The sequence below is a fragment of the Rhinatrema bivittatum genome, chromosome 1 (genome assembly GCF_901001135.1).
Source record: "Rhinatrema bivittatum chromosome 1, aRhiBiv1.1, whole genome shotgun sequence".
Classification (NCBI taxonomy): Eukaryota; Metazoa; Chordata; class Amphibia; order Gymnophiona; family Rhinatrematidae; genus Rhinatrema; species Rhinatrema bivittatum.
The window spans coordinates 456,042,698-456,052,336 of NC_042615.1; the positions used below are offsets into that span (position 1 = coordinate 456,042,698).

At 50.8% G+C, this 9,639-nt stretch overlaps 1 pseudogene; it reads left to right on the plus strand.

Moving 5' to 3' along the window:
- The first annotated feature begins 426 nt into the window (after positions 1 to 426).
- LOC115097353 lies at positions 427 to 8,324 on the plus strand (annotated as a pseudogene).
- Positions 8,325 to 9,639: the final 1,315 nt, after the last annotated feature.

The following is a 9,639-nucleotide window of genomic DNA, read 5'->3' on the forward strand; positions in this document are numbered from 1 at the left end:
TCAGCAAATCAAGGCGTCTGGACATCTAGGGCATCTGGACATCAGGGACCTCTGGAGATGAGGATCTCAAGACGACTGGAACATGACGGACAAACGCATCAGAAGGCTGAGACGTCTGGACATCTGAAAACAAGGGGACATCAGGACATCCGGAGATAGGGAGACATCAGGACATCTGAAGACGAGAAGACATCTGGAGACATGGTGACATCAGGACTTCTGAAAACATGGAGACATAGGGACATCTAAAGACAAGAGGACGGGATTTAAAGAGAGACCAGAACATGGAATGAAGATGATGACTGAGGTTCAAGAACCATGGATGAAGACAAAGAGGACCAACAAAGAACAGAGTGCCTTGAAGAAGTGAAGAAGGATCACAGAGGACTCCTGGAATGAAGAGCTGGAACTGAAGATTCCGACTCCATGACCAACTTCTTGCGAAGGTGAAGACTAAATGAAGGCTGAGCCCTTTTGTAGGGCTGAAGAGGAAACACCTAAGGACGTCAGCAGGAGGAGATCTGAAGGACTGCCCACTGCTGGCCCTTTAAGAAGAGAAAGGGGGCACAAGTGAGCACCTAGGAAGAAGGCAGAACCAGGGACACCTCTCCGGGCGTTGTAGCAGGTTCAGACCCCTCTCGGGGCGATGAAGCAGGCTTGAACACCTCTCCGGGCATTGTAGCAGGTTCGGACCCCTCTCGGGGCGATGAAGCAGGCTCGGGCCCCTCTCGGGATGAAACAGCAGGCTGGAACACCTCTCTGGGCGTTGTAGCAGGTTCGGACCCCTCTCGGGGCGATGAAGCAGGCTCGGACCCCTCTCGGGGCGATGAAGCAGGCTCGGACACCTCTCCGGGCGTTGTAGCAGGTTCGGACCCCTCTCGGGGCGATGAAGCAGGCTCGAACACCTCTCCGGGCGTTGTAGCAGGTTCGGACCCCTCTCGGGGTGATGAAGCAGGCTTGGCCCCCTCTTGGGGTGATGCAGCAGGCTTGGATCCCTCTTGGGGCGATGCAGCAGGCTCGGACCCCTCTCGGGGCGATGCAGCAGGCTTGGCCCCCTCTTGGGGTGATGTAGCAGGCTCGGCCCCCTCTTGGGGTGATGCAGCAGGCTTGGATCCCTCTTGGGGCGATGTAGCAGGCTCGGACCCCTCTTGGGGCGATGCAGCAGGCTCGGACCCCTCTTGGGGTGATGCAGCAGGCTCGGCCCCCTCTTGGGGTGATGCAGCAGGCTTGGCCCCCTCTTGGGGTGATGAAACAGGCTCAGATGGCAGAGCAGCAAGGTTAGAAGCAGTGCACATAGAAGACACAGGTTGCACTGCTGTGGGCTTGATACCTCGAGCCAAACTCTGAGGCTCCTTATTTTGTTTCTGGAGGAGCAGTTTAGAGAAGGCACAGGCAGTTCTAGGACGTCTAGGGAATGTGCTCGTTAGTGTCTCAACAGCAGCTGTGGGAAGCAGAGCCCTGCTAGAGTTAATCAACTCTCTCCGTTTGAGAGAAACCTGTTCCTGAGGCTCTTGCACTGGTGTCACAGAAGCCTTCTTGGCCAGGTAAGTCCTGGGTTTTTCTATCCACAAACTGCCAGCTAAAATGTCTGTTTTAGTGGAGCCAGAAGCAGCATACCGGTTAGGAGAGCTGATTGTTTTTTCTAATGGAACAGCTGATCCTAAAGCAGAAAAACGGGGGCAGGGTTTGCCTGGTGGTAACAGACATGGAAGACAGGAGCATTTCCACCACCCTGGTTTAGGATTTAAACAATTTAAACATTCCTGATAGACTGAGACGTTCCTCTTATGACAACCACTGCATACCCAGTGTTCTTGGTCTGAGAGTTGACAGGCAAGACAGTTCTTGTAACTGGGATAATTCAAAGTCTGGCAACAAGCACAGACATAAAAACTTGGAGGCTGAGGCATAATGTGAGTAGAAGGAAAAAGAAAAATATTGGCTCACCGGTAGTACCAAGACCTATCTCTTCACCTGGAAATTTGGTGACTTCGGCATACTGTTACGCTTGGGCTCCGGTCAGGAGTCGTGAACACCACCCAGCAGGGTGGCTCCAGGTGGAGAGAGACAGGAATGGCTAGAAACAGTGTCTGGTTCCAGGCTGGGTCAGGGCAGGCAGCAAGTAACAGAGTCTGGGTCCAGGCTGGGTCAGGGCAGGCAGCAAGTAGCAGTGTCTCGGTTCAGGCTGGGTCAGGGCAGGCGGCAAGTAGCAGTGTCTGGGTTCAGGCTGGGTCAGGGCAGGCGGCAAGTAGCAGTGTCTGGGTCCAGGCTGGGTCAGGGCAGGCGGCAAGTAGCAGTGTCTGGGTCCAGGCTGGGTCAGGGCAGGCAACAAGTAGCAGTGTCTGGGTTCAGGCTGGGTCAGGGCAAGGCAGGTCAGAAGGCCCGTAGGCCACACACACACAGAAGGCCCGTAGGCCACACACAGTAAGCAAGGCAAGGCAGAGAAGGCCCGTAGGCCACACACCGTAAGCAGGCCAAGGCAGGTCAGAAGGCCCGTAGGCCACACACACACACACAGAAGGCCCGTAGGCCACACACCGTAAGCAGAGCAGGCAGGTCAGAAGGCCCGTAGGCCACACATACACAGAAGGCCCATAGGCCACACACCGTAAGCAGAGCAGGCAGGTCAGAAGGCCCGTAGGCCAGGTAAGAAAAGCGAGGAAGAAGGCCTGAAGGCCGCGCAAGGCAAGGAAAGGCCCGAAGGCTGCGCAAGGCTAGAGCAGGGAGCCCAGGTGAGCTCGATGCCGAAGCACCGAGGGAACTGTCAGGCAGGGTTATAAGGGCCAACCCAGAACATAGAGTGGACAGGGGAGATGGCCTGGGCCTGTCAGGAGAGCCAGCACTAGAGGGACCCCTGGTGGTGAGGCGGTTGCACTGCAGCCAAAACTGTAACACCCTGGACCAGGAGACTAAGGACACACATGTGCTGAAGGTGAGTGCTGTGTATGGAGCAGCTCCCCGGAGATCCACCTCCACCTACTTCTCAGTCACGGTCAGTGAACCAATGACCACCAGCCTGTGTTCGAGCAGTCCGAATACTGGGAGACCATCCGGGAGAACTTGGAGGTGGGCTATAAGGTCCTGACATCAGGGCCACCGATGGCGATGCCCCTTCCAATTCCAACATGCTTTATCGGCTGGTCAATGGGGACGGGGACAATGCTGTTTGAGATCGACTCCTGGTCAGGAGTAGTGAGAACCAGAGCACCTGTAGACCGCGAGTCTGTAGCAGAATGCCACTTGATAGTGAAGGCCAATGATCAGGGCAAAGATGCAAGCCCCAAAAAAGTGTCACCACTACTGTGTATATACTTGTGGAAGATGAAAACTACAACTATTTGCAGTTAAGTAAAAAAAAAAAAAAAAAGTGCCTGTGAACACTCAGATCCTATGTGGAACATTCAGATCCGTCAGGCGCAGGCATCTGACAGGGATCAGGGCAACAACGCTCTTATCCATTACAGTATTGTCAGTGGTAACATTAAAAGCCAATCCAACATCCATTCTTTCACTGACAACATTGATGTAATCAACCCGCTGGATTACGAGATGATCAGGAAATACACTTTAAGGATCAAGGCCCAGGAGGGTGGGCAGCCCCCGCTTATCAACAGCACTGGTGTGGTGCTGGTGCAGGTGGTGGACATAAATGACAGTTCCCCCCATTTTGTGAGTACACAATTCCAGGCATCAGTCCTTGAAAATATGCCTATGGGTTATTCTGTGATCCATACCCAGGTTAATGATGATGAAGCTGGGGACAATGCCCGTATGGAATACTGGCTGGTAGTAGGGGTGTGCATTCGTTTTGAACTTAAATGTAAAACGCAACTTTTTTTTTTTTTTAACTTAAAAAAGTGATGAGGCGTAAACGATCGGATTTCCAACTTATTCAACATAGCTATGTTGAATACGTTGGAAATCGCGATTGTTGATCTAAATAAAAATTTAAACCCCTCACCCTCCTTAATCCCCCCCCCCCCAAGGCTTACCAAAACTCCCCAAGCTGGCCAAAAGTTCCGTGAGGGTCCGGGAGCGGACGCGCGGGGAATCACGTGACGTCCGCGTCACTCCGACGTGACGCGGACGTCACGTGGTCCATCGCGGTTCCGCTTCCAGACCCCTCGTTGGACCCAAACGGCACTTTTGGCCAGCTTGGGGGGGCCTCCTGACCCCCCCAAGCTGGCCAAAAGTGCCTTTTGGGCCCAACAAGGGGTCCGGGAGCGGACCCGCGGGGAATCACGTGACGCCGCGTCACTCCGACGTGGCGCCGACCTCACGTGCTCCTTGCAAAGGAGTTCAGAAATGGCGTCCTGACCCCGCTGGACCACCAGGGAGTTTTGGTAAGTCTTTGGGGGGGGGGGGGGATTAAGGCCGGTGAGGGGTTTAAATTTTTATTTACACATATGGACATAGACTCAACTTATGGAATTCTCCATATGTCCATATTGACCGCAAATGACCCCCCCTTTCGACTTATGAACTTAAACTTTTGGTCTGCACATCCCTAGCTGGTAGACATACCACCTAACTGCCCTTTCCAGATTAACAACAAAACAGGCTCAATTACAGTATCTCAGGAGTGGGACCGTGAGACTGTGGAACACTATAGCTTTAGCGTGGAGGCCAGAGACCATGGACTGCTTGTCATGAGCTCTTCTGCCAGTGTGGCCATCACTGTGTTACATGTGAATGACAACAATCCTTCCTGCACTGAGAGGGGATGCAGCGGAGGGTAGCAGTGTACTGACCTTCACTGCGGTAGACAGGGATATGAACAGTGTAATAACCTTCCAGATTACCAATGGCAACAACCGGAATCGCTGCCAGCACCAGCCAGAGTGGTGGAGGTTTGATCACGCTTGCTTTATCCCTGGACTACAAGCAGGAGAGGCAGTACGTGCTCACTGTACATGCTCACTGTCACTGCTTCTGATGGTACTCGCTCTGACACCATGCATGTCTTTGTTAATGTCACTGATGCCAATATCCACCGGTCAGTCGTTCAGAGCTCTCACTACACAGTTAGAGTGAATGAAGACAAGCCAATTGGCATGTCCATTGTCACAATCAGTGCCATTGATGAGGATACAGGGGAGAATGCCAGGATCACTTATATTATTGGGGACAGTTCCCCAGTTCCGCATTGATCCAGACACAGGTACCATCACCATCCTCATGGAACTGGACAATGAGGACCAGGCTTCAGACACCCTGGCAGTGACAGCCAATAGATAATGCTATCCCTCAAAAAAATCAGATACTACTTATGTGGAGATTCTGATCCTGGACGCCAATGATAATTTTCCACATTTTCTGCAAGACCACTACCAGGGCTCAGTGTTTGAGGATGTGCCCCCTTCTACTAGTGTGCTCCATATATCTGCCACTGATCAGGACCCTGGCATCAACGGAAGAATAATGTACACTTTCCAGGGTTGGGGATGATGGAGATGGAAATTAACGTATTTTTCGCTCCATAAGACGCACTTTTTTCCCCCCAAAATGGGGGGAAAATTTTTGTGTGTCTTATGGAGCGAATGTAGCATCTCTCCCTCTCGTGCGCCTTCCCCCGCCTCCTCCCAATTCAGCCCAATCAGCATGGTGGCGCAGGTGTGTCGTCTTCTGCCGGTGGAACTTGAGCTCCCTGCCGGTCTGCTGTTCCCGGTGTGCATCTTGCTGCGAGGGTTGGCATGGCACAGGCCAGACATCAGCTGTTTGAACCACGTGGGCTACGGAGGCCCCTCCAGTTCAGACGGCTGGCATTTGACCTGCACCATGCTGGCCTTCGCAGTGGGATGCATCCCGGGAACAGCAGACCGGCAGGGAGCTGTTTGAACTGGATGGGCCTCCGTAGCCACGCGGTTCAAACAGGTGATGACTCACCTGCTCCACGCCTATCTTCACAGTGAGATGCACCCCGGGACCGGCAGGGAGCTCGGGCTCTGCCGGCGGAGGACGATACATGGTCAATTGTTGACCTCACTTGCAGTCCAAAGTAAGAACTTCACTCCTTGTGGTTTGTGGTTGGTGCCATTTCCTTCTAATTTGTTTGGATGTATTGGAGGGTCATGGGGGTGGTATACTGCCTGGGATGGAGGACACATGACACAGACCAGCAAATAGAATTAATGCCTGTGCTGATTAAGTGGCTACCTGTTGAAATATTAGGAGCAAATTGCTCTCCCAATCAATGCAATATAGCCCTGACTATTTATTATTGAACTTTGGAGCAGTCATGGAAGTTTAAAATAACTGGTGTGAGAGAACTGTGTGTATGAGGGAGAGAGTCCGGGTCTGTGGGTATGTGTATATGTGAGGGAGAGCCGGTGAATTGAGTGGAGGAGAGAGAGCTAGTGAGTGTGAAAGAGCCTATGTATGTATGTGAGGGAGAGAAAACCAGAGAGTGTGAGTACCTGTGTGGATGTTCTCTGACTTACTATAAAAAACAAAACCAAAAAAATATCCCACGGATGGCCACCAGGGGGGAGCTCCGTACAGAGCCCATCATGGGGACAGAATTTTATTTTCTTAATTTTCCTCCTCTAAATCCTAGGTGTGTCCTATGGTCAGGTGCGTCTTACAGTGCAAAAAATACAGTACTACATTGAGCCCGCCTCAGGCATCATCAGAACCTTTAGCAAGTTGGATTGTGAGAATGTACCTGTGTACAACCTGAGGGCCTATGCAGTGGATAGAGGCAGCCCAGCCGTGAAAGCTCAAGCAGATGTGCATATCACTGTCATGGACATCAATGATAACCCACCTATCTTTGAGAAGGACAAGTTGGACATCTATGTGGAGGAAAACAGCCCTGTTGGGTTCATTGTTGTTGGAATTACAGTCACTGACCCTGATGAAGGATCTAATGCACAAATCATGTACCAAATGGTTGAAGGCAATAGCCCTGAAATATTCCAGCTGGATGTATGGAATGGTGACCTAACAACATTTGTAGACTGGGACTATGAAACTAGGTCAGAGTATGTGATGGTAGTACAGGCCATATCTGCCTCCCTGGTGAGCAGGGCCACCCTCCACATCCGCCTTCTTGACAAAAATGACAATGATCCAGTGCTGCAAGATTTTGAAATAATTTTCAACAACTAGGTGACAAATAAATCCAACAGTTTCCCTTCTGGGGTCATTGGGAAGATCCCTGCCTACGACCCAGATGTGTCTAATACTCTTCTCCACTCCTTTGTTCAGGGGAATGAACTGAATTTCCTCTTACTGAATTCTGCAACAGGGGAATGGAAGCTGAGCCGAGATCTGGACAACAACAAACACTTGGAAGTGCATATGAGTTTGTCTGTTTCAAACAGCATTCACAGTGTGACTGCATACTGCACACTTCGGATAACCATCACCACTGATGATATGTTGACCAACAGCATCACTGTGTGACTGGAAAACAGGTCCCAGGAGAAGTTCCTCTCCCCTCTCCTATTGCTCTTTATGGAAGGTGGGCAACAGTGTTGTCTACTGCTAAAGATGGTAATTTTGTTTTCAACATACAAAATGACACAGATGTCAGTTCCAATATCTTAAATGTTACTTTCTCTGCTTTGCTTCCAGGTGAAGTATGAAACAAGTTCTTCCATTCTGAAGATCTACATGAACAAAAATGTATCTCAACGGAACTCTGCTATCATTTTCTCTCAACATCTCCGGCCATTTGATGATAATATCTGTTTGAGAGAACCTTGTGAGAAGTATATGAAGTGATATCAATTTTAAAATTTAACAGCTCAGCTCCTTTCATTAGTTCAAACACAGTTTTGATTCGACTCATTCATCCCATCAATGGTTTGAGGTACAGATGCCCTCCAGGATTTACAGGTGACTACTGTGAAACAGAGATCGACCTATGCTACTCCAGTCCTTGTGGCAGAAATGGCCTTTGTTGCAGCCGGGAATGAGGCTACTCATGTGAATGTTAGGAAGAATACACAGGAGAGCACTGTGAAGTGAGCTCCCACTTTGGGCGCTGTGCTCCCGGAGTGTGTAACAATGGGGATACTGGTGTTTATCTGCTCATTGGAGGCTTCAAATATGAGTGTCCACCCAGAGAATATGAGAGGCCCTACGGTGAGATGATCACAAGAAGCTTTCCTTCTCAGTCCTTCATCACCTTCAAGGGCCTGCGACAGCGCTTCCATTTTACTGTCTTTCTTATGTTTGCTACCAGGGAAAGGAATACCTTACTTCTTTGTAATGGCCATTTTAATAAAAAGCATGACTTTATTGCACTTGAGATTATTGAAGAACAGATCCAGCTAACCTTCTCAGCAGATCTGCCGTGGGCTAAGCGTGTACCTTGAATTAATGTTCACTCCTTCATACGGTGGGCTGTTAAGAGGGCACACGGACAAACCTGCAGACCACTCTTAGGACTGGCACCGCAAGGGTGGGTCGTCACTAGGAATGTGAATCGGGCTTCGGACGATTGAAAATATCGGATGATATTTTCAAAATCATCAGAAATCGGGGGCTCCCCCAAAATGATAGGAAAACCCCACAATATTGATCGTGGGGGTTCTCTTATCGTTTTGGGGGAGGGCAGGAAAAACAGCACACAAAAATAACCCCTAAACCCAACCCGACTCTCTAAAACTAAACCATTTGCTTCCCCCACCCTCCCAACCCCCCAAAAAACATTTTACAGATACCTGGTGGTCCAGTGGGGGTCCCGGGAGCGATCTCCTGCTCCCGGGCCATCCTCCCGATCCCGGGCCGTCGGCTGCCACTAATCAAAATGGCGCCGATGGCCCTTTGCCCTTATCATGTGACAGGGTATCCATGCCATTGGTCGGCCCCTGTCACATGGTAGGAGCACTGGATGGCCCGCGCCATTTTTAAAGATGGCGCCGGCCGTAATGGATGGCAGGTGCCCCCACTGGACCACCAGGTATCTGTAAAATGTTTTTGGGGGGTCAGGAGGGTGGAGGAAGCTAAGGGGTTAGTTTTAAAGGGTCGGGGTGGGTTTTTTGTTTATCGGCTCGGGTGCAGCCAATAAACAAAACCGCGATTGGGCCCAATGCAAAAAAACCCACATGTGAATCAGAACCGGAATATGAACCGATTCCGGTTCTGATTCACATCTCTAGTTGTCACATGGATGGGAAAGCCCGGCATGTGACGGGAACAGTTATTACCCCTACTACGGCGCCCGAGGAACTCAAGGACTGCTCTGGATGTAATAATAAAACTACATCTGGGTGGGAAGGACCCGTGCTCATTGAAGGTTATGACATATTTAATAATGCTCTACAGGATGCCATTGGGGCATAGTATAACAAAGAAAAATGACACAGGCCGCAGCTTATTCATTAGTTGGAGGGACATGAGGCAAGGGTCCTCCCTACCTCGTGTCGTGGTGGTTACCCAGGCCGGTTGGGCATATTGCAAGTGGTGCCGGTGACATCACAGGATGGCGTGGTAGCCGATCAACACTTTGGGCAGCGCAAAAAGGTGGGGGCATGGAATACGCCGGTGGTCGGGTCCCCTTTCTAAGGGACAAGGCAGGGGGCCCATGGAGTAATGCTGCCTTGCTTGGTCCCTATGGCAGGCAGCAGTGGAGACATCATACCGGCTCAGGTACCCAGGGAAGTTTTTTCATGATGTGTTAAATAAAAG